Below are 24,022 nucleotides of genomic sequence, written 5' to 3'. Positions count from 1 at the left end.
ACAGAATGTGGCATATAAGTGTACTAGTCTTGTTGACCAAAAATTACACAAACATTTGGATGGTTTTTACCTCTTTTCATTCATCTTAGCATAGCAAAAATCAACCTGCTAGTTACAGGTGTACCTGCCCACACAGGTGATTAGCAGCTATTGTCTGAAATGAAGTGATACTGCTGAGAAGCCTAATCTCCAGGAGACTAAAGCTATATACAAGTTTTCATAAATGATAATGGCTTACTGAATTGCTGCTCTTCAGTTGAGGCATAGAAACCACTAGCAATTCTGCAAGTGGTACGAATTTGATTACTCATGATCACCTATGATCGTTTGAACATACCTCCAATGAGCCTCCTCCTTCTCCAAAAACAGTTGTGGTTGCAGTTGAACGTTGCCCTGAATAATGTTCTACATGCATGTGGAAAGTTGAATACGAGGCTGTTGTTGCTGCTGCTGTTAATTTGATTTGGCCGGTTTCTCGGAGAGTGTGAATGAAAGCTGAACTTACTATTACTCATTAGTGGCTAACACAAGCATCTGCCCGTGGTCACACAAAGTGTTTGTGTTGGGGCATGAAAATAAATCTGCAGCTTAGTCTCTCTGTGGCAACCAGACCACTAAGAAAGAGAAGCCAACAACAGCAACAAAAATCCACAAAAATAAACTTAGAATAGAGAAAGCAAGGAAGAGAAAAGAAGGAAGTTCCTCCCTAGTTAGCTCCTCACTTAGTATTTTATGTCTGTTATGTTTTGAAGTCCTTTCACTTTTTTTTCCTTGTAGAATAGCTGTCTTCAATGTAAAATAATCTGATATCCCACTTATCTGCAATTTTAGAAGGCTTCGTGCCCCACATTCACATGCAGCGATTGTTAAAACGACGACTTTATCGGTTGCCAATGTTTCATTCAATATGCAAAAGAAAAAATTTAAAATATTTTCCGTAGAAGTTAATGCCTGAAATGCATGAAGTAAAGTTCAGTGTAATTAATATAGTAAAAGTCTCAGTCACCAAAAGGAAATTGCAGGATGTGGGTGTCATGCTGCTACCTGTTGCCTAGCAATATTGCACACGTGTGGCACAAGATTGATAGATATCACCCACTCAGATCGCTGGATTCAGACCTTCACCGTGGAGTTGTCAGCTGAAAAAACTGCCAAGAAGCAGAGAGAGAAATAACAGATGGGGAGGGAAGCATTGCAGGGTAACTTTGTCTCAGTGTCCAGCATCGCACTACCCAAAGATCATCTGAAAAACAGGAGATTCTAATTATTTGAGTCTGTTTTTTTCCAACAGCCTGTGTAAATATGTACGTGTATATATAAACAGATATATATATATACATATATATATGAGAAAACTTACTTCCCAGCCAGGTTTATCTAGGTTGTGCAAGTTGGGGTAATGATATCCTGAAATTAAAATGGCAATTCAGTTTCATAATTTATAGTGACTCACACTGCATTACCTTTAAGTAGGATGAACAGAAAATTCTCTGACATTACAGATAATTATAATGTTATTATAGTGTTCTTGATAACAAATGCTAAAGTTAAGTTTAAGATGCAACACAGCATTTCAAGCAACTCATACCTTCTCAAAATACACTTTTTGCTAAAATTTTCCATGATCCACTTGGCTTCAAAGTCAGCTCTTTCTGCAAAATCTTTCTATGGAATTAGTTCTGCCATTTTCCAACGGAGTCGAGGAGCCTCCATATGTTCTATTCTAAATTCTGGCCTTGCATAATTCCAAAAAATGACTAAAGATAGAAGTCTCAGGCCTGACAGGTTTTATAATTCTCATTAGAGGAAGTAAATAGTCTTATTTTGGAGAAAATTAATTAAGTGTTTAAAAATAATGGCATCCAAAGCAATTTGGTGAACACGCACAGGCTGAAGATACTATTTCAGGCCAAAATGGTTTTAAATACTGTTATACAAGAAGGCATGCTTTTAACTGTTTTAAGTAGTCACACTCGAGGGAAGCCTTATTTATTTAGTCCCATCCATTAATAAGGATTCATTAAAATAATACAAAGCGTGAGAAAAATCTAATTATAAAAAGACCAAACAATCAATTCAGTAGAGCATGAACTGCACAACCATCTGTTGAACGGTCCCATTTGCAAAGGATTCAACATCCATCTTAGTCGCAGAAAACAGAGGAACCAACAACACAAAAGCCAAGGAGGAAGTGACAGATAATGAGTACAAGTAAAATAAGTGGGAATCACAGTTGGTCCCAGTGCCCATGAAGGCTGTCTTGGGAACAGAAGAGTGGACCACTAGTGGATGCTGACAAGAATGAGGGAAGTAACCTGGACTAGCAAGATGCAGGGTAACAGGCAGAGGGCAGCTCCCCTGGCAGGAGGCCTTGGCTGCAGGTCTGCATGGCAGGCTGCACAAACATCCGCTCTGCAGTTTGATTTATAGTAGAAATACTTCCCTAATAGCACGCCCAGGGAAAGGTCTTCTGCATTCACTAAGTGTATCTTAATTGCATTCTGTTTTTGCTGACGTTTGGTGCTGTTCAAAGCACTTAGATAAGATTTTTGTAGGTATTGTGTGACTTGAAAACTACCAGTATCGGCAAGCACTCAGCTGCCTCCCAGTCAGTTCCCAACACACCCACACAGCAGTTGCTCCTTACTGCACTACAGCCAAATCCCACATAGAACCAGGACTTGGGGTCTCCTACACAGAGCTGGAGACCAAGCGAGGCAGGTGCAGGAGGAGCACATTAGTGCTGATTAACAGAGACCAATAAAAGGAGTGGTGGTGAATGGTGCCTGTGGCAGGAGCAACTTTTCTTGCAGGAGGTTGGGAGCAAGAGTCTGCATCTTAGGAAGGGGGTGAGTAGGTGTTTCTTTTTTTCTTTTAAACCATACCAAGAAGAATCCATCTCTGTTTTGTTCCTTTTTATGCAATCTAGAGGTACAGCAGCTGAAGAGTGAGATGTGATTTATTTGAGTGGTTCAAAGTTGTGGCTTTGAGTGTGTGCTTTGGCTTTGGGGAAGGCTGCTTTGAGGTGTGTCTGTGCTCTGTGATAGGAGGCAGGCATTGAAAACACAATGGCCTGTGGGAGAGCAGGTCAGTCACTGAGGAAGCAGTGGTTTTCTCTTGTTTTTAGTTAATGTTCTTGTTATGCCAACTGATTTCAGTAATCTTGATAGTGAGGTTAGGAAAAATAAAGCACAACAATGCACAGTTATGGTAAAAAGGCTTGTGGCTTTACTGAGAGCATTGTGCTGCCTTCTTCTTGACCTTAAAGTGATGCTTTTTTTCATTGATATGTGTCTTTTTGTCAGTCAGTGATTCAAAATGACAAAAGGGAATTTTCATGCACATTTGTTGAGGAGACTAAGGGAGGAAGCCTGGTCTTCTTCCCATGGCAGTGTGGGTGTTTCAAGAAGGAAGTGTGCTGGGAGGCCTTGGAGAAGCACGTCATTTGTTTTAATCTTCTTGTGGTCCTTCTAGTGTTACTAGGCTGGCTTCCAGTTTGTCATTTATATTGCAGTCAAATGTTGGAATAACATTTACTTAGAAAAAAACACACCAGCCAAAGTAATGTAATGGACCAGCTTCATCTTGTTTAAGCCTATTTAAGGATACACACCTTTTCAGGCTGAGGAACATAACGTTTTAGCTCCATTCTGACTATAAGGAAGTCTCAACCAAGAGAGTGGAAGGGTGCCAATAGGAGCACTATTATTTGGCAGGCAGGAGGTAACCTTACAGTAAACAGCTGTCAACTACACAGTCTAGCTGAATTTTAATGGTTCAAAGATTGAAGAGAGATATGATTTTTGCCTGGGGTCTCAGCTGAATTACTCAGGGCTACATTTAAGCCATCAGGTTAGGGTCACATGACTTGTGTATATAAATTCCCCAAAGGTGCCATTAAAATGTCAGTTCTTAACTTAGCTAGAACTACAAACCACTCCAGTACAGTTTAAATCTCTGATCTAGTATAAAGCAATCAAAATAGAATGAAAGGAATACTGTGTGGTTGGAAGCACTGTCATTTCTAACCACATGCAGTTGCATGCCATTAATCCCTGTCGTTTCAGGTTGGCCTTATTCTGTGTATAGCAGAGAGTTAGACTTAGCATGGGTAAAGTAACAGTATCTTTTATTGGGAAACATAGATAATTAGTCCCTTAAACTTAACTGCAGCATGTAAATGCCAATTTCTTTCCTCCTTCCTGAGCGTCCGTCAAAATATGGACACCAACTTAGTAAAGCTCTATTGTAACAATTTCCTCTGTTTTTGGAGAAATACAGTGATTAGTAGCAGGCTGGGAATATTGATAGAGAGCAGAAGTCAGAAAGGACCATATCTTTCAAATTAGGCCACTGGCCTGTGAACCACGCTGCATAAAAATAAAGATCTCCACCATATGAGGAGGTCTGTACTGAAGCAGCGATTTACAACCATTTCTTATGTGTGAAAAAAGAACATTGAAATTCATAGTGTAATTCTAGACCAATGCAAGAACCTTCAGTTTCTGCTGTGGACTGTGCACATGAACTGAACTTTCTGTCAGTGGCAGTAAACATTTAAAGCAGTAATTTAATTGGTGATTCTAGAATAAAGAGTGCCGAGATGAATACTGGTAACCTTAATGCAGGAACAAGCTATGATAATAGATCCTAGTGCTGAAATGCAGTATGATGATCTGGGGTTATGATTTGAGGAAAGTTAAGAGATGCAAAACTAGAAGTCAGTACAAAACCATAAATTACAAGTGACTGGCTATGTGTAGTTTTAGAACCCAGCATATTTGCCTGCACCTGGCCTGCCTCATGAATCTACACCTGCAGGATATTGATATTTCTGTTACAGATATGAGTAAGGCTATACATTTTCTAACAGTGCAGCTGTATACCAAAGCACTATGTATCATGGAAGGCAAGAAGGTGGGGCAAATGCACTCTGCTGTACTTAGTTTTAAGCAGTAATCTTTATATTATTCTTTTACTCCTATTCCATAGGAGTCAGAAATCCTGTAGCACTCTAAAAAAAATTATACTGTGGAGCAGATGAGTGTATCTTCAAAATGGACGTTTTTTGGAAGATAAAGTTGAGCCCTGCGAAGGAGATAAAATGCAGATTTATTGAAGCAAACAACAACAAAAAGCTGTATATTGGATTTCAAGTCCTTTTTATTTTGTAAGGTCTATAAAATCATGTTCCTTGCTCTTTATATTGTAAGTCAAGCAGGAACAACCATTGAAAGTTTATTTTGATCACCCATCTTTTATGTAATCAAACGCGTACTGAATTCTGGAGTGATTTGTGGAGTAATATATTTCTTCTCTAAAAACAGAGAGATAAAATTGCTCCTAATGCCTTATCAATAAGTTTTCTTATGATATTCATGGAAGTTCATTTGCTTGATACTTCACCAAAGGCACAGAGGCACTTTAAGTGCATCATTCCTGAGTAACTATTTCCAAAGACTTGTGCCTCCTCCCTCAAGGTAAGATTTATCACCCATGGGGAAAAATACAAGTAAAACAGGCTTTATGCTGAAAATAGGCGAAGCAGAAAGACTGGTTAGAGGAAGGAGTACACAGCAATTAATTCATTTACACCTACTCCTCAGTCCCACTGCAGAAAGGAGTTTCTATTGTAATTGTGTTCTCATATATAAAAGTATGGTACTGCTGCTTTCAAGAAATGACTTATATTTCATATGTCCTCATTCCATTCCCAATGAATTCACATTTCCCACTGTGCTACCCCGTATGGAGTCATGACAAGCCTCAATGTTGTGTGGACTTGGTTGTGTTCTGTTAAACTGGATCTAATAGCTGGAGTCAATGTAGAATGTTAAACTGTCAAGCAGTAGATGGGAGTTCAAATATTGAGAGCTTAGCTTACTTACTGCCATGACAATCACTATTAAAAATATTTTTAGCTTATACTAAAGGTACAGAAAGAGGAGAAGGAAAAGCCATTTGAGATGTGAAGCATAAAGACTTGAATTAAAAACAAAACAAAACCCACTGGCTATCCCTTCAGTGATTTAAGAGGGAACCCTTGGTTTGACATTCCAGGATTAAATTTGATATTAACTCTTCTCAGGGATAGAAAAAAGGTAAGTCCAGCTCAGCAAGCGCTGCAATTGGTCATACCTTGTTCTTAGGAAAGAACTGATTGTGGCCTGCACATCATGCACTATCTCTACCGAATAACTTTCTTGGCCCCTTGCTGCCTCCTCCTGTCTCAAAAAATACAGAACTTAGTGGTAGATATTTAATCTCATAGCAGTGCTCTGGGGTTTAATTAACAGTTCTTTACAGAGAAGTCTAGCAATATTTGTCAATATGTTTGCTGCTAGGTGTTGCACTTCCTTGTCCAAAGTTTACAACAGAAAGATGACTTTTGCCTTTGCCCCCAAAGTACTGTATAATAGCTTATTTCATAAATATAATACAAGTTCCTACTTCCCTTGTAACAGTGTCCATGAAAGATGGTGCCAAAGAGGCATGATAAGAGGTTTTTTATTTTAATTAGGGATGTCACAGGGGGTAGTGAATAAGCACCAGTGATTACTATTGAAATATCTAATGACGTTTTCACTAAAGCAATTGGACAATGAGCCTCTATCATGCTCTATTGCTCGTCATAGAATTTGTGGTCTTCATGCATACAGATAAACAAACAAGTATACGTACTGATATACCTCAAGACTTTGTGTCATAGTTACTATTTTTTTTTAACCAGATGTTGGATTGTAAACTTTAAGAAGTAAACAGTTCAAGACTGTATATCCCAGACTGTGGCCAGAATTTACATTGTGGAGCATTTCTATATTATCTGGCACAAAAAACAAGAGAATTGATGTATGCCAGCACAAACTGTGAAGAAGGCACTGATGACAGAAGCAGATCAACAGGGACATTTGCACCAAGGCAACTCCCTGTTCTTGTACAGAGATGTGCAAAATAGTGGCAGGTGTAGCATCTGCTGATTCGTTTGTAGTGTGGCAGCCAGGAACAAACTTCAGTTTGCTCAACAACAAAGTGGTCTTTATTTATTTATTTATTTTCAAAAAGCAACATTGAAAAGATAAAACAAAACAAAAAACCAACTTCATTATCTTTCAAGCTACAATGCTGAAATGTTTGATTATAAGATGACCAGTGGAACCTTTGTATTTTATCTTTAGGAGCAGCTGGGAGAATTTGTTGTTGAGGCAAAACTTGACTTTTACTGAGTGCTTTTGCACTTGAGTTTTGGGGAAAGTGACAGTGCCTATTGTTGCTGTTTGCAATAATGTTCTATGATTATGAGTCAGTCAGTTGATTAGGAAGCACCAGTCCTTGCTAGAAATATCAGAGTGCTTTTTTATTTTACACAGAAGTATCAGAATTCTTCACATGGCCCTGAGTGTAGATAGCTCTTTGCAGGTAACAGGGAGAAAACACAGGTGGAGTCCTTGCTGAAAAGAGCATTTCTAAGTGCTACTTACACTAATTACAGTATATTTAGGCTAAACAGCTTGACCATGACACAAGTGTGTGGGAGAATTTCTTAGAATCACCTAAGATTAGTATGAGGCTCCTTCATTCCTGCTAGTACTGTATTCGTGCTGGATTACATGGCAATGTTATAATGCTTTTCATTAAAGAAGTCTTTGACTATCATAGCCCAGTGCTTAGAGTGGAAAAAACACAGTTTTTCTCCTGCTTATTTGCACAGTAGCGTTGGTTTTTCAATCATGTGGTGCAAAGCCCCCAAAGATTGCACCTGAATTTATTTATTTATTTATTTTGGTAAATGCAGAACTGTGCTATTTCCTATTTAAAATACAAAATCCAGCGGGAATGGTTTTCAGTTTTTATATTGAAGCTGCGAAGGCAAAAGATGGATTGTCTGAATGGTTCCCCCTCAGTCCTCTGTTTGAGAAATATCTATAAAGACTGAATAAGGTGGTGATTTCTGGACAAAGGAATGAATTGAGTTAATAATGTGAGCACTGAGGTAAGGAGTAGTTTACAGACACAGCTGGTGTGAAAGCCCTGTTGTTTCTTTAACTAAGGTATTGACTGAAGCTGGACTGCTATAAATCTTCCTGGAAGAAATCTGTATGTATACAAGCTTGAAAATTAAGTCTGCCCTGTTGTGATTGAGACAGAAAGACTTGACTCTCAGAACTCTGCTGGTCTGTAAAATAACTAAAAGATTTGTCGGGAAGGAGAAAGACAATGTGATCTGGTACACTTTTTTTTTTTTTTTTTTTAAAGAAAATTGAACTTATACTTCCATTTTATTGAGACATTAATCCTAGAAAATTGGCTCCTACACATAACCTGAAACCTATATCACAGCCTTCGACTTGTTCTCTGATATTCACCAATTGAAGACATATAATAGAAAATAAATCCGTTTTCTTGTCTAAAATATGAACAATTTCAAGAGAAAACACTGAGCTGAAGAGGAAGCCGAAGGAAAAATGCCATGTAACTGCAAGAGATAAATAAAATTACTGCCTACAACTAATAAACTGGAAACCTGAGTACTGTGTTTGACAATAATATAGGAACTATAATTTGGCTCACAAACCTCACAAGAAGTAGTAAAAATGGTTATGTGTTTTCTTGATGAGAAGCTGGGCATGTTGTTGACCTCATCATTTGAAGATGTTTCTTCTCTGGATATTCAGAGCATACAGCACTTCCATGGAAATCTTTTTGTTCTGAGTGCTGAAGTGTTACACAGTTATCTTCTTGTACAGTTGAAGTTGTGCAGAAAGCAAGGCCTAAATCCCAAACGTTCAGCCATAAAGGTTCTTAGGGAAACATTCAGACAATAGAATGTACAGTGCAAATACTGGATGCAGCAGTGAAAAGTGGTTGGTCATCCTTTTGCAAATACTCAACAGGCTGTTTGTAAGAGGTAATTATGAACTGCCTGTCATTTAGGCAGTAGCTTACTAACTAGGGTAGCCAGCAGACAGTGCTGTTGGACGAAGAGGTTCCTTTGAATGGCTGCATGGCTACAAATAGAAGTCTTGGAGAGGTTTCTAATTGCAATTTAAATCTATATAGAAGGTATGTTGTTATGCTGCAAGCTTTTGTCATAAAACCAGTTTCAAAGGACAAATTCTGACAAGCCAGGCATCTCAATAATTGAATACCAGGGCTGCACGTTAGAGATTTGGGTGCTTTAGGCAGAGATTTTTTAAGGTAGATTTTTAAGGTTGTTGCCAGTTAGCAATGCTGTGTGGTTGCACACTGGGCTTGGTCAGGTTGGCATGAGTGTCAGCTGTGGAATGTGAGATTGTGGTGATGCTGGAAACAAAGTTGGCTCTCTTACTTCACTATAGTGACAGGTTGTTTTGGTTGGCATATAGTTTACCTTTGATCTACCTGCTTGCTCATGATCTTGACCCAAATCTCAACTCCCTTTCTGTTGTCTGTGACTTTTAATCTCCTTCATAGCTGTATGTAGGCAAAGGATGGACTTATTTCCTGGTGATTTAATGCTGAATTATTTGAGTTATTTGGAAAACTACATGTGAGAGGCAATTAAAAATGTTTAAAATTGTTCAAGCTATTTTACATTGGGCAGATTTCTTTCTTTTTGTATAATATGTCTGTCCTTCCATTGGTGAAACTTGCTTTGATTTAACTGTTAGCTGGGGTCACTTAATCGTCATCAAAACATATGTGAATTTACTTAATTTGCATGCTGCAAAATGCCGCAAGGTTTCAGAACCAAATCTTCAGCCAATAGACAGCTGGGAGATTTCTGTCTATTTCAAAGATGTTGAGTCAGTTTATTTTAGCAGAAGTTTTCATCTTTAATCTTTTCGTAATGGCAAATCTGATCTGAATCCAAAGGTCCATAAATGACATCCACCGGGGGAGTGAAAATATTAAATAAATAAATAAAATCAAGCCTTCCTATATTTATCTCTTTATGCAGAAGTATTCTACTAAACATTTCTCTACATGTGCATGGAAAAATCGAGCGGCACATAGAATCTATGGTGGAAAGACAGTTGTGTATTTTCATACAGAATTGATGACTAGTTATGGGAGGCAGAATTACCAACTCTAGAGAACACAGATGTTAACTGGCGTAATGCCCTCTTGATGCAAATAAATACATTAGATGCTATAAAAGATTTTAAAACAGGAGAGCTCATCTTGGCAGGAGATATATTTGCTGGATTTGTGCTATTCATTTTGTTTTATAGAATTGCTCTGGAATTGGAATAGACTATTTGAGGAGCTTCAAAATGCACCAGTAAAATGAGGGTTTAAATTCACTTTATTTCTGATGGTTTTTAAAGGGGGGAAAAAAAAAGCTTAATGTGTGCATAGATGCTTCACCTCCCTTAGCACCCACAGGGTCTGAGCTTACATGTCTAGTACGCTCAGCAACGACACGATCTCAAAGTGAGGAAGGGGTGGACAACTGTTCAAACAGCCAGGGCTCTTGGTATCTCTGAGGCACCACTGAGGGGCACTTTCCTTTTCCATTCAAAAGCTGTGATATTTGCATTCTTCCTCTGTCATTAATATTCTTTATGATCCTAGTCTTGCCAATGTTAGCCCTGCCAATCTTTCACCACCTGCCACTCTCTTCAAACACTTCTTTTTATTCCCACATGATTGTCTGAATCTCTTCCAAGTAAAACCTGAGGGAAAACTATATGACCTGTCTCCTCTTTCCCCTGCTACTCTCTGTTCCTGTTGCCTGTCAGAAAAATATGGGAGAGTTTTGTATGCACAACTTCATAACAACCAGAGGGACGGTGGCATCTGTTTATGACAGCAACATTCAAAACAGTCAAAAAGGTAGTGACGTAGCCTGGGAAGCATGGCTGGGGTGCTTTAAGGCAATGCTATCCCCTGCTGTTTGTACGGTTTTTGTTCTGCTGCCTTAATGAGAAGGCTGTATAAGGACCCACAAGTCAGCCCCTCAATTCAGAAATGGGGAGTTGGTACATGCCCACCTAGACAGGACTGAAGATCTCTGGAGGAACTGGGTGCTGGTCTGCTTCATTGCAGCGTTTTCTCTCTTAAAGTCTTGTTGCTCCTTTGCAACATTCATTGCTAGAGTAGAATGAAGGGCAGAGGGGAAGCATGAGGTTGAGGTTTTTTCTCTCCTAGCTGGTTGTCGCATTCCGTAGCTGCTGCTTTAATATCTTGCAGTCATTTATTTGTTCCCAAGATGTGTCCCTTTAACTTCCTGTTCTCATTTTTCAAGCGTTTTGGAGCATTTTGCCTCCTCCCTTTGTCCCTTCTGATTTCCTGGTGTCAAAATAGCTTTTTTTGTGTTCCATGCTGTTGTTTTATGAAGCTTTTGTCTCATACTCATCTCTCTCTCCCCTACATGCTACTGTGAGCTCCCTTTACCACTGTCTGCATTTCTGCGTCATATCAATCTCACAATCTGACAGATGCAGCCTCTAAAATAACCTGTGCATGATGCATGCAACCCAAAAATAAACATATATTTCAGCATTAGGTGCGTCATACCTGCAAATACCTCTTTTATCTAGACATTTTTTTTAATGCTTATTGTACAAATACCAGTATCTCAGCATACTCTACAATACCATCTGCCACTTACTCTTGTATTATGTGAAATCCCTCTGCCCCACCAGTTATGGAACCAGGCTGAATCAGTCTTTAAACAGTTGACGTTCATTTAAAAACTGGAATAATGTAGGGTTATATTAATGTTGCTGTGTTCGTATGTAGCTCTGTACTTTGACAAGTATAGCAGTGTGTTATAAGGATTACACAAAGTCTTACACAGAGGTTTGAAGTGGAGCTCTTACACAGAATTTTCAGAATGTAAATTCAGACAAGATGTCACAGTAATAGTTGTATGATGTGAGTTCAGGTGATGCTTCGTGCTTGTTCTGAATCTTCTCAATAACTTAAATATCAAAGGGTAAAAATGACAGGCTTGTATGATAGCAAATGAGAGTATAACCCTCTGGTATGCTCCCTGGTTTTATTTTTCAGTTCTCAGGCTTTAGGATACTTAATTCACATGTTCAAGTGACTTAATCTATAATTTAATGAACTGCTGGAGTGGGCTTTTTGACTGCTATCGTTCATAGGATGCTGAAATGGCTATACTTGGTCAGACTGGTTCTTGAAGCCATTATCCATAGTAAGATCCTGTCACTTAATGAGCAGCGTTTCATGGATTAGATTTACTTTTGGAGCCTGCAATTGCTTGCACCTCTGTTCCCTATTCCAGGACATGTTTGGATATTTTCATTGATTTCAGGTTGTTCAGACCATAATTATTCCACATTAATACTTTGTTAAGAGAGTCATGCTAAACAGGGGCTGCTTTTGAAATGCATGTAAAGCAGAGCCTAATTAACACCAGCTTTCTGGTAGTTTCCTGTGCCACAGAATTCGAGATGAGTTATTGTGGGAGAATGTAGCTACTGATAGCTAAAATATGGTACATGTTTTTTAAAAAACCCGTGTTCGGTATTGCAAATCTAGCCTCTAATCATTAACTGTTTCTATTGCTGTGTGCCCTTGCTCTGGTATATCACAAAGTACCCGAAGGCATTGTTAAAGGCTGGGGATGTAGTGTCAGGCAGTCCCTGTGGACTGACAGTAAGCTAAATTAAATCACTTTTAAATAGCCATTTGCCTCTCCAAAGCTTCTGGACTTGCATTCTAAGGCGACAGATGAAGCCGCAGAGCTTCACCAACAGCAGATCATCTTCAGTGGCAGCAGAACACCCAGCCTTCTTAGAGTCCCACTCTGTGACAGCCTGGCCCTTTGTAGTGAGGGCGATTGGGCTTTTCAACGGTACATATGCAAAGGCACCCCCTGTCAATTCTGAAACAATTTGTGCTTGATCGCTGGTACTTCTTTCATCTTTAGGAGAAAACGGTCCTCATTACCCAATTTTGCAATCGCAAAGCCATTTCTGGGTAAAGTGATTTGGGAGGAATTTCGGATATTAGTTCTAGTAATAATGACAAAAATAAAGCATAAAGTATTTTATTGTTAAAGCACTGACTAAGAATTACTACCATCCTTAATGCAGGAAGAGCTGATTGGATGCAAAAACAACCCTTTATACCCTGAGGCGGTAGTGGATAGGATGTTAGCCTTGCACTTCCCAGTGCGAGTATAAGTCTAAAGAAATACCTCGGCAATTCAGTGCCAGCTAAGCAGTAGGTAAGTTCGGATCATCTCAGAGCCTCTGATCTTATTAAAGAGAAGCTGTAGATATTGAACAGATTTTTCAGACTACAGCGTGAAAAGCCTGAATATTAAGGTGCTCCATCGTGTATTACAGTAGGCTGTGCTGTTCCTGTTCTAAATGTCTTCGACTATGGTCTAGAATCCTCTGTAGCTGTTCACACTGCACCTTCAATTTATTGTGGACTATGTGACTAACTTAGTGTCAAAAAAGCAAAGAGTTCTGTCTTGATGTAATGCATAATTACGGTGTACCTAACTTGCCCAGGATGTGGTGTTTTAGCACTGCTGTTGAATAGGTATTTCTTGGGGAACTGATCTGTTTGCTGTTGATGAAAGCTACGTGAATAAAGCAGAACTTTGTAATGAAGCATCAGAAACTGTACATAAATTAAAAGGAATGGCAGAGTAATTTCCCTTATTTTATCCAATCAATTTTCTTTTTGAATTTTGCACTTGAAATGAAATTGAACCTTCTCCTGAAAGGCAACACACAAAGATCATATGCACAAGAAACCCTGATGGAGCATCTTTTTCAGTCTGTATTTTATACATCCTTTACATTAATTATTGAATCCTTGAATCACCCATTCATAATCATTGCACTTTTCAAAGTACAGAGAATGAGTATTAAAGCTAGATTTCTGGCTTGCGCTATCTGATGTGCCTGCATTTACCCACTCTTACTGTCAAGGTACGGTCATTTATGTGATGGCACTCCAGCTTGTGTTTCTGATTTTTGTATTAACTAACTAAAGCATAGGAGCTGGGCAAGGCATTGAGCACGGTGTTTTCAGGCGGCAGAGGGAGGTACATTGCAGGGGTCATAGCAACACGCTTTGCAGAATCAGGCTGTCTCTGGAATTATCCTCTAATCACAACGGTTTCAAAATCTCAAAAACTGGAGTTTAGTTTGGTTTTAATAACTGGCTTTTCTGGAGGTTGCAGCCTGCTTTCCAGTGGGGGAAGAAATCTCATTTTACTTAAAACAGAAAGAAATTTGTTCTTCTCCTGCTGTTTTTGGTAGGGTCCTTGACTACTCTATAACCCTTGTGGGAAAATATTTTGCTTAAGTTCTATTTTTATCTCCTGTTTGTTTATTTTTAATTACTATTCCCATGCCCTGGGATTTGCCATTGATCTTCATCTGCCTACACAATTATCTCTAGCTTGCTGAAGGGTTTATTTTTTTTTTTAGTTATATGTGCTCCTGTAGCACTTTGTATTTCTGTGTAACTACTTGTTACAAGAGGATTCCCCTTTACTTGGGGGAAAGGTGGCTTAATATGACTGAAGCTTCAAGGGTATATTAACAAAGAGAAGATGCTGCCTGAATAGTACTGATATCTTAAGGTGATTGTCTCCATAACAAGATCTTGGGAATGTGCACCGTGAAATGAGGTGTTCCTGCCCCAAGGTTACCTAGGGAACACTGTAACATAAAATGTGGGAGTTTAATGTCTTTAAGAGCGTTTTAAATGCACCAAAGTTCTTTGCAAAGCAACTCCCACTAGCTTGAGAAACGTCTCTTGAATTTATGAAAAATGTATCTAACTTTGCTGGAAGAGACTGTTTTTACTTCTCACAGTACTGGAGGCTCTGCTCTCTATTTAGGCTTTGTTGGGTTGTTTAAAAGTAAATTCTATTGTTTAGTTTGAAGAGAATGGCATCTTTGAGTAGATAAGTGCTGATCAACTGTATTACTGTATATATACACATACACACACTATATATATCCTAAGGTTCTGCCCTAAAATTTATTTTCCTTCATCTCTGAAGAAATTGCATTCCTTGTACAAGCGAATGTAAAAAAACCAGACATTTTCTGCTCCAGTTAATATTGGCAGCAAAAGTCCAAAGTTTCCTTCAGCTCTGAGTGTTTCGATATCTGCTAAAGATTTCTGATATATTCTGTCCTGACTCTTAAATATGTATTGTAAAAATTGAGTTGGTGTTGAAAAGTACTTGACAACAAAGGGATGAAATGAGAGCTGTGGGAGCTGCAAAAGGAGAGTCCCACACCCAGGTGATCTCCCTGGTTGCCACTGAAGTCCTTGTTCTGTCCATGTCTGTCTGCCTTTTAGCCATAAGGAGCTTCTTTCTGGCTTTGTCAGTGTTTGGGAATTTATGTAGCCGTAAATAGTAGCTTTTGTTTGGGTTTAGTCTGAAAGATCCTATGACTGCCTCACACATTTGCTTTCCAAAATTATGGGCTGAGCAGTTTCTAAAGGAAGGTCTGAAGAAGGCTGATCATTGAATCATCCTTTAAAAATCAAAAGAGATCTGTAATTGCAAGAGAAAACTGTTAGAATGGAGATAATTTGCCACTAAATTCAAAGGGGTACTTGTCAGCTTGTATGAATTGGCCTCAGCGGAGCCCACTTACACAGGAATGGGGATTCAGCCCTACAAGTTTTTTTTTTTCCCAAGCTACTTATGTAGAACCCATTTTGTCAATTGCTTTCATTTTTTATTCCGTTTGACTAAGTATTACTGTTCCTTCTGTTAGAATGGGCCAAATGTCTCCTGTCAGAGCTTTCTGCTCAAATGACTCACTCTAGAGGGAATGATGTGTAGTGACAAATCTTGCAGCTTATCAGTGAGGACCAAGGAAAACTGTTGTCCTGAGCACTATTCACATGTGCCTGAAGCTGGAGTAGCTGCCAGGCTGTTCCTGGACTTGGTTTTCCTTCCTCACTTTGTTCTGCGTTGCCACAGAGCTACAGTCTCGTTGTGGACTGTAAAAGGTCAGCAAGCTGTACAATTAATCTGAGCTACATGCATATCTCAGCATATGTCACACTGCATCATTTCAGCTATTATGCAAACTACTACTATAGTTCTGGATCACTTTGAAAGTTTCTGCAGGCCATGAGTTAAGAACCTTCAGTTTCATGAGGAAATTTGCACCAATTACAGCCTTACCAGTAAATTCATTTTCTCTCGTTCTCTACAGTTCTTGGATTTCCCTCTGTTCCCTGTGGGGAACAGATTCATTAGACTTGGGGATAAGATTCATTAGAGTGAGCACATGCATCTTTCTTTAACCATACCACATCTAAATCACTGTAGTGGTGGTTGTTGTAGCACGTGCAGAGAGTTTGTAGAGAAATGTTTAAAGAAAATCCAACTTGCATGCAACTTCCTCAGCTTTTAATCTTAAAACAGGAAAAAAATTTGGTTGTCATTTTAACTGGCTCCACTAATTGTCTTCTATATATTTGGGCTGAGTGGGTTTTTGCCCCATGCAAAACCTCTGCCTACTGGAGGAGATGTACAGTACCCAGCAAGCTGTTCATTTTAACAGGGTATGAACCTCAATGGCTGAGGGTTCGTTTGTAGGCTGCCCATGAGGAGATGCATAGTGATGGGGTGACTGAGGTTTGCTCAGGCTGAGCCTCTGGCTGTGCTGGTAGCTGAAGGGTTGCTTCAGACCTGGGGCTGTTGATATCAGCACCGGACACTGCAGCGGTGAGCTGAAATCCCATACCAGCATTCCTCAATGATGATGTTTGCTTGAATTTTCTACATGATTTTCCTCTCTTTTTGGCTCCTGCTTTGGAAGGTAAATATTAGAGATGAACTGAAGTTTCAGTTAGACCCATTTCACAGGTGGGGGGGGGGGGGAACGAAGATGGAGAATCCACTTCTACAAGGTGACTGCTACAGTCATGTTACAGCTGACTTTGCGTTTGCAAAGACACCATGAAGCAGGTTTCACGCTGCTGCCGCCACTGTGATATATAACATGTTCAGGCCTTACATGTGGGGAACTTAGGCTTTGGAAAGGGACGGATGGCACAGGGCAGGCGCTGGAACGGGCAGCCGTAGCATGCTGCCTGTGGTAGCAGGGCTGTTTCCCATTTATTACAAGATGCATGGAGGACAAGGTCTGAATTGCTCTCCTCGGGCCCCATGCTGTGTTAGTGCCGGTGAACAGCTGAGCTCATCTGTTGCTGTTGTAATTCCTTCTTCAGCAGAACTTCCCAATTCGTTCACTATACTATACATGTACTTATATTACTGTTTTAGAGTTATCCTTCCCTTCATCAAATCCTCTAATTAAAGTGAATAGAGAAGGGTTGTTTCTTCCCTCTTTGTGAGGCGGAATGCATTTCCCGTTCTCCCAAAACACAAATCCTCAGACTCCAGCAGTTAAACTGCAATTCATAGTGCTAACATTTGGATTTGGAAGCGTTTCACAGTCGCAGATGGGGCTCCACAAGGTGCAAAGCAGTGAAGAATGCTGTAAATTGTTGAGTCAGGTTAAATTAAAAAAAGTTAAAAAGGGAAGGAAAAAAAAAATACAAACCTCTTAGGTAAGCAAGGGAAGATGCTCTAGAAGAAGAATAGCACTTATCTGACCGAATTCCTATATCTCCCCAAAGTAAGCAGGACCAAGTCCAGTCTCCAAGAAATGTTGTGAAGCTCTGGAGGGGATGAGTTAGAGACAGTGTGTTCTGGAGGACCTCCAGCCTATGAGAGCAGCCTGTTGGGGGCTGGAAGCCTGTCCCACCAAAGCTCCTTCATGCCTGCACAGTGCTGGCAAGATGGCTGGATGCTGGCTTGGCTCCCAGCCACTGAGATGGGAAAGGAGGAAGGTATGGGAAGAGAAGGGGGTCAGTGGACTTTTTGGGGCCATAGGTGGTGGAATCCCTATGGCATGGCAGCCAATGGATAATGCCTTGCATCTTCCTCCTTCCTAGAGCTTTGGGTGCCCTCTGGAGGGGTGGCTGGGCAGAACAGTCCATGAGCAAGGTTGATTTCCATTTGCTTCTGCATGATTAATGTGTTTTCTTGTTGAGGTGCTGCATCAAGTGTGTTTTAACTGTGGTCTCTGGTCAGTTAAGATTTGGGTTTTGAAGAGGGTGGGGGTGGGACATTCCTGGAATCTGCTGTGAAATAATATCCGAGAGGCTGGAAGTCAATCCATAATTACAAGGGCAACAGAAAATGAAAACTGAGGGATGAATAGTGCAAAACCAGAAAAGACAAAGAAATGAGGAAGGGCAAAGCACCTTGTGGACCCGGAGCTGCATGGACTCCCTGAGCCACTGCTTGCTTTTTCTCCCCTGCAGTGTTTTGTCCAAACAGATCTAAAGTAATTACAGAATAACAACTGTTAATGTTGGAAGGGGCATCACATCTGAAAGGGGATCTTTACCATTTTGCAGCTCGGTAGCTGCTTTGCATTGGTTGCATTTCATATCTCATTTTAATAGTGTGCTAATTCAATTTTAGACCAGCTGTGTGCTTTTATTATCTTAAGGCTTCTCAAACAAGATTTTAATATACAGCAAAATCCTTGGAATCCACTCTTAAGATCAGGATTGGTGATAATTTTTTGTGGTTTGAGGAGAAAGGCAAGGGTCTGGAATGATCTCTGTGGGGTTGAGAGCTTTTCTCACACCTTGGTGCTCAAATGTGGTGCACAGCACAGACCGTGAGGGAAAGTGCAACTTTATTCATATTGTGAGTTCAGAAATGATGAAATCAATTGTAATCAAGCGATACTGTAAGGAAAAGAAGGAACAATGGGCTATGACAAAGATCTGAGTCTTCTGTCAAGCTAGGACAGCTTGGGAGATTTGTTTAGTTTGATGCTTGTAGCAGTGAACAGATCTTTTCCCCCTCCTTTTCTTTTACATCTCTTTCCTGCGTATCTATATGTTGTACAAGTGTCGGTGGTGTGCCTCAACTGTGGGCTTAATGTATGGTATCCCTCAATGGGAGCTGTGCTGTAATGCTGCTGTGGCTTTTGGAGGAGCTCATTCAACCCTTGGTTCTGCCATCCATCTTGTGAGTCAGTTTGTTGCGTAACCTCGTGGAGACTGGGAGGACTGGGTATGTAAGTTGGAAGTGAATCGACTGAGCTGTTGCAGTGATGTGAGGTTGGGATAAGATGGTGATCACTGAGACTCCTTACGGGGGGCAGGGGGGAAACAGGACAGAAGGAAGAAAACAAAGAAAAAACATTTTGTTTTTTCAATGTAGGGGGTCGTGGAGGCATTGTAAACTTATGGTCCACAGAGATTCAGACTGCAGATGAGGCAAGAATTATATGGAGCAAAAGAGAGTTTAAGTTAGAAAAATGTGATTGAGTTAAGAAGAAGAAAAATTTAGGCTGCGTCTCCTGAGAAAATAGACTAATTGTGAAATCCTCTACTACACTTAGATCTGGGACCCCTGGGAAATAACGAAAAAGGCTGTTTCTTGGCATGTAGAAGCCCCTAGATGAAACGCTACTACTTTAGGAATACTTTAGGCATAACTGTAATATAGTTCATCAGCAGCAGTCCCATTCCTGTGCTGATGGGGGGAAGAACTAATTTATCATTAATAAGCTTTTGTGTATCTCTTTTTCCATATGCCTAGGATGCTAAGATCGCTGATGAAGGTTTCTGGTTACAGAGGTGATGTTACAAAGTGAGAATTTATCTAATAGGAGCAGCCCTAGAACTAGCGGTTCATTTTGCATAGGCTGCTCAGCAGCCAGTAATAGCTATTTGCCTCTACTCTCAGCTGAGGCTAGGTTTGAACTACTAAATTAAAACCAAAATAAAATTTCTTTCTTTAAACTATTTGATCCCTCTGGGAAGGATTTTCACATGCACTTGCTGTCATCATTTAGAAGCTTTCCGGTTGCTTACAAATATCTTTCTTTTTGTGATGTGGTATTGGAAAAAGTGGCTTAGTGTCTTTCATCATCCATAGTAGTCTGTTTTCAAAGCAAAAGACAGTATTCATTTGAAAATATTTGTTCACAGTATTGTTTGGCAAACTTCAAAAAGCATCTAAGGCTTAAAAAACCCACACAAACAACCCAAAAACTAATCATGAGCATGATGTGCAACTGGATATGATTTCAGAACTCAGAATGTTTCAAACTCCCCTGCCAATCTTAAGTATGTCACTGGTACATAACTACTGCCATGTTTATATCCCTTTTTTTCTTACAGTAAACGATGCAGCACAGTTCTGTGTTTGTTTATGCCTTTCACCATAAGTAAATATGGTTGGCTTTATGCCTTTTGTTAGTTGAGGCGTTTTATGCCCTCAAAAGATCTGGGGGAGGACTGTTTCTTCAAGCTCACTGTGCTTGACATTGGCTCTTAGTCTGCTTTGAGCTGGAATTTTTCTTAATGCTCTTTATCTCAGTTTTCCATCAGTGACACTTCAAAGTTGTTGCATGAGCTCAGGCTGATCTTACTGAAGCTAAAGGGAATATTCCATTTTCTCCTCCATCTTCATTCCCCCACCCTTGCTCTCCAGGCTTATCTACACAGCTGGTGTCAGCTGCAGCTTTTATCTATACCTATCCTTGAGTCAATTCAACTTACTAGGCCAAAAAGAGAGGAGGGGGTGGGGGGAAAGCAGCTTTATAAAAAGATGGATGATTTTCTGCTGAGTTAATGACTGGAACTGAGAAGACTAGAAGATGGCAGAGCCAGTGGAGGGCTAGGACTGGGCTGAGCAGGATGAGCCTGCAGGGAACAGGACCTTTCTGTTTCAGCAGAGAAGCACAGAGCCATTGCCTTGTCTGAGCTGCTCTGCCTCACCCTCCTGAGCTGAATGTGCTTTTTTACCTGACAGGGCTGCTGTGAAGATAAATTGATACATGTTCAGCTAATGACTGTGGAGACAGCGTTGCCCAAACAAAAGACTTGTTTTCTTTGTTTTTAATTACCAAATACACCTTTTTTCAGATTAAGGATTCTACTGCTGATTTTCATATGTTTGTCAGTGCTTGGGAATGGATGTGTATACCTTAAGGAAGTGCCTGAGGAAAAACAATTTTTATCAAGAATTGGCTTTTATAGAAATACTTTATTTCTATGCATGCATACAAACATACTATAGAAAGCATATTACTGAATTAGCATGCAAATATGCACACATCCACATCAAATGAGCAAAATCATATTCAGTTGTAAGGAGCTTTTTCTGCGGAATTCTTGCCAAGTACAGGCAGGACAGGATATTTACTGTTTCTGCAGTCAAATAGAAGACAAGTATAAACTGGTTTTTATTACTTACTGTGTTTTAGTGCACTGCCTAGTATGTGCTGCCTAATTTATGTCTCTTTCACGCCATCACAGTTATGCTTGTAATATAATAAAAAGCAAATGTTAAATTGTCCCAACACTTATATTAAATATTTTCCTCTCTTTAAGAGAAAGAAAAACAAAACCATAACAATGTATAAGGTGTATAAAGAAATGTTAAAAGTTTGGTCTTTCTGGCTGGAGTTTATTACTTGTTTGTTTGTTTTTTGGTAGGAAAGTAACAGGAAACACAGGGAAAGGAGGCTGAAATGGTCTACTGCGTCTTTTACTTTTAAAACTGTTGATCAATTTGAAGGAGCTGAAATGGTATAATGGACAGAAATACCTTTGTACTCAAATGGCATGCACCCCAACTGTACTGAATTTGGCATTGTCCACTGGGGTGGGTTGACTGCCACTGTTGTGAACAAATGATGGAACTTCAGATCATGAGATACCAACAACCTAGAAATTTTAATAGATCTGTAGGTCATATCTATATTCCAAGAGTCTGATCAACGTGGGAGTGATGATGTAGTGAGGTTTAATTAGGAAAGCGCAGCAGAATGGCTGTGTGCTTTGTCCAAAGCCTGTTGGAGCTTACAGAAATAAGACTTGAAGGTTATTGGTATCTTTCAGCGAGTTTCTTTAGTTCAGTGTCTGTCTGTTATGTGCTAATATGACTGAATCAGATTTGTTTGTTTCAAGCTTAGTGAATTTGGGTGTACAATAGCATTAGCAAAACAATTTGGTGAGACATTCAGCTGTTCTTCTTGAAGGCCTCTGTGAGACAGACTTGAGAAAATGTTACTCTTCTTCACCTCTGACATAGTGAGACCTCTGTGGAGTGGAAAGCGCTGCTTATATGTTGCATCCTATATGTTTTTTAAGAAAGGCATATGCAAGTTCAGGATAGCTGCAGATGTAAACAATTCATGCTAGAAATCTGGATAATTTTTCATGAAGTAATTCTTAAAAGGGAACTCAAGTAACACAAATAGTTTAAAAACAGTTTTCAAAGAAACAGTTTTTTCAGCGTGGCATATTCTAATTATTTTCAGGGATTAGACAGTCAATTAATCTTAATTTTATATTGTTATGTTAAGCGATGCTGGCTGTGGATAGGATGGCTTTTACGGTCTGGAGTGTCACAGTAGAGAGTTCAACAGTTCTAAATATGAGATGTTTTCATGCTATCAAGTGATTATTAAAGAATTAGGAGAAATGAACAACCAATCTATTTTAATCTTTCATATTCTTTTCAGTGTGTTTTTTCTTAAATGTTTAAATGATGTGAGATTCAAAATCTAGCATTGGTCTCTTTGCAGTTACTCAAAGAAGACTCAGAAAACCAGCTTTATTTTTCCACCACACAGTTGCAAAAGGAAATAGAATTTACACAGTGTAGTTCAGTATTTGTTCCTGTAAATCTTTGAATATAAGCTTTTCTGTAGCTAGTGTTTTCCATTACCTGTCTGTCAAACACAATTGTTGTTCTGCTCACATAAGTGTCTATTTGCGTGCCTCCTTCTGTCTGTGCAGTCTGTGTGTAATGACTAAAAATTATTGACTATCTGATACTTTTGGTCATACTAAGGTTGTTTGTGAGCTGAACAGTCTCCATCTGGAATTAAAGCATCTAAATGTTATAATTAGCTTACAGAAGCAGGAAATACCTGTATAATTTTTTGTTACTTCTGTTCCTTTTTAGATCTGTCATGTTCAACTAATCTTTGCTATGCAATACATAACTATGTAAAAGCATAATGGAGAAGATTTCCCTCCCAGTCTTGCCATGTAGTATGAGGCAAAATGTCAGTAGAGGATTCAGTCAAATCAACAGTGTATGCTATGTCTTCATCATAGAAGCACTGCAACCAGAATCTCCCATCAAATTGAAAGAAAATCAATCCTCCATACATGAAAACAGTTAGTAATGGTCTTACTTGAGCTTAACCTGTACTGAATTATTCATGGTTGAGTTATCCAGGGAGAAGATTACCTTTGTAGTACACTAGTTGGGTTGCCTTTGTCTTGTTTATTTTCAGTGGGGTGATCTCCCATAAGGACAGTGGGACCAGGCCCTTTGTTTGCTAGACAGGAGAACGTTCATACTGGCTAATCTGCTGTGTTATTGGTTTCTTTTCTTTTTTTATTTCTATTTTCTTTTATTTTTTTGGTCGTGCATTATTTTAACTTCTTTTCTTTTTGTTTAGAGCCCCAGCATGGGGTCCCTGAGTGACTGCTAGTGCATTTGAATCTAGATGGCTCCCTGTTGACATGCCATCTGCAGATGCTCATGTAGGGTATGTTTTAAGCAGCAAACACCTGGGGTGCTATATTAAAAAATGCTCAGCATTTCAAAATCCCAGTGATAGAGTATAATATGCTCTTGATATGCCACTTGCTGTTAGAACAATAAGCTGGTTCCTGCTAAGTCCTAATGCCTCCTGTTGAAAGTGAATGATAGCAGCGGATGTTTGGGACTTGAAACATGCGTGTCTTACAGGTATGTTAAAAGGAGTTTATCTAACATCCTCTTTTATTTAGACTTAGTCATTGTAGGCATATCTCCTTTTCTGTCTTTTTTTAATGACTTTAGTGCAGTACCCCTAGAACAAGGGGTATGCACTATCTAATCGCTACCAGACCTTTAGACACACTGGTCCCATACTTTAATGATTTGTTTGCAAATATTCAAGACACGTAATTTAATGGTGTCAAGAAGCTTCATCAAAACAGGAATTTTGATAAATAGATTTGCCAGAGG

The 24,022-nt window shown here is 39.4% G+C and overlaps 2 protein-coding genes across 3 annotated transcripts in view; one reads left to right on the top strand and one right to left on the bottom strand.

The window, feature by feature from the left end:
- The window catches only part of SPATA16 (spermatogenesis associated 16), a 135,577-nt gene that overhangs the window by 89,355 nt on the left and 22,200 nt on the right, over window positions 1–24,022 (bottom strand). The window lies entirely within an intron of this gene.
- NLGN1 (neuroligin 1) overlaps window positions 2,671–24,022 on the top strand; it is a 390,421-nt gene continuing 369,069 nt past the window's right edge. For both annotated transcript variants that reach the window (XM_072343979.1, XM_072343975.1), the window contains exon 1: window positions 2,671–2,849. The gene's annotated coding sequence lies outside the window, so the exon portion shown is untranslated. The remainder of the gene's footprint in view (window positions 2,850–24,022) is intronic.

Source organism: Excalfactoria chinensis, chromosome 9 (genome assembly GCF_039878825.1).
Source record: "Excalfactoria chinensis isolate bCotChi1 chromosome 9, bCotChi1.hap2, whole genome shotgun sequence".
NCBI classification, from domain to species: domain Eukaryota; kingdom Metazoa; phylum Chordata; class Aves; order Galliformes; family Phasianidae; genus Excalfactoria; species Excalfactoria chinensis.
Note: the sequence above shows the minus strand (reverse complement) of the source record. Positions and strands in the feature narration are given on the sequence as shown.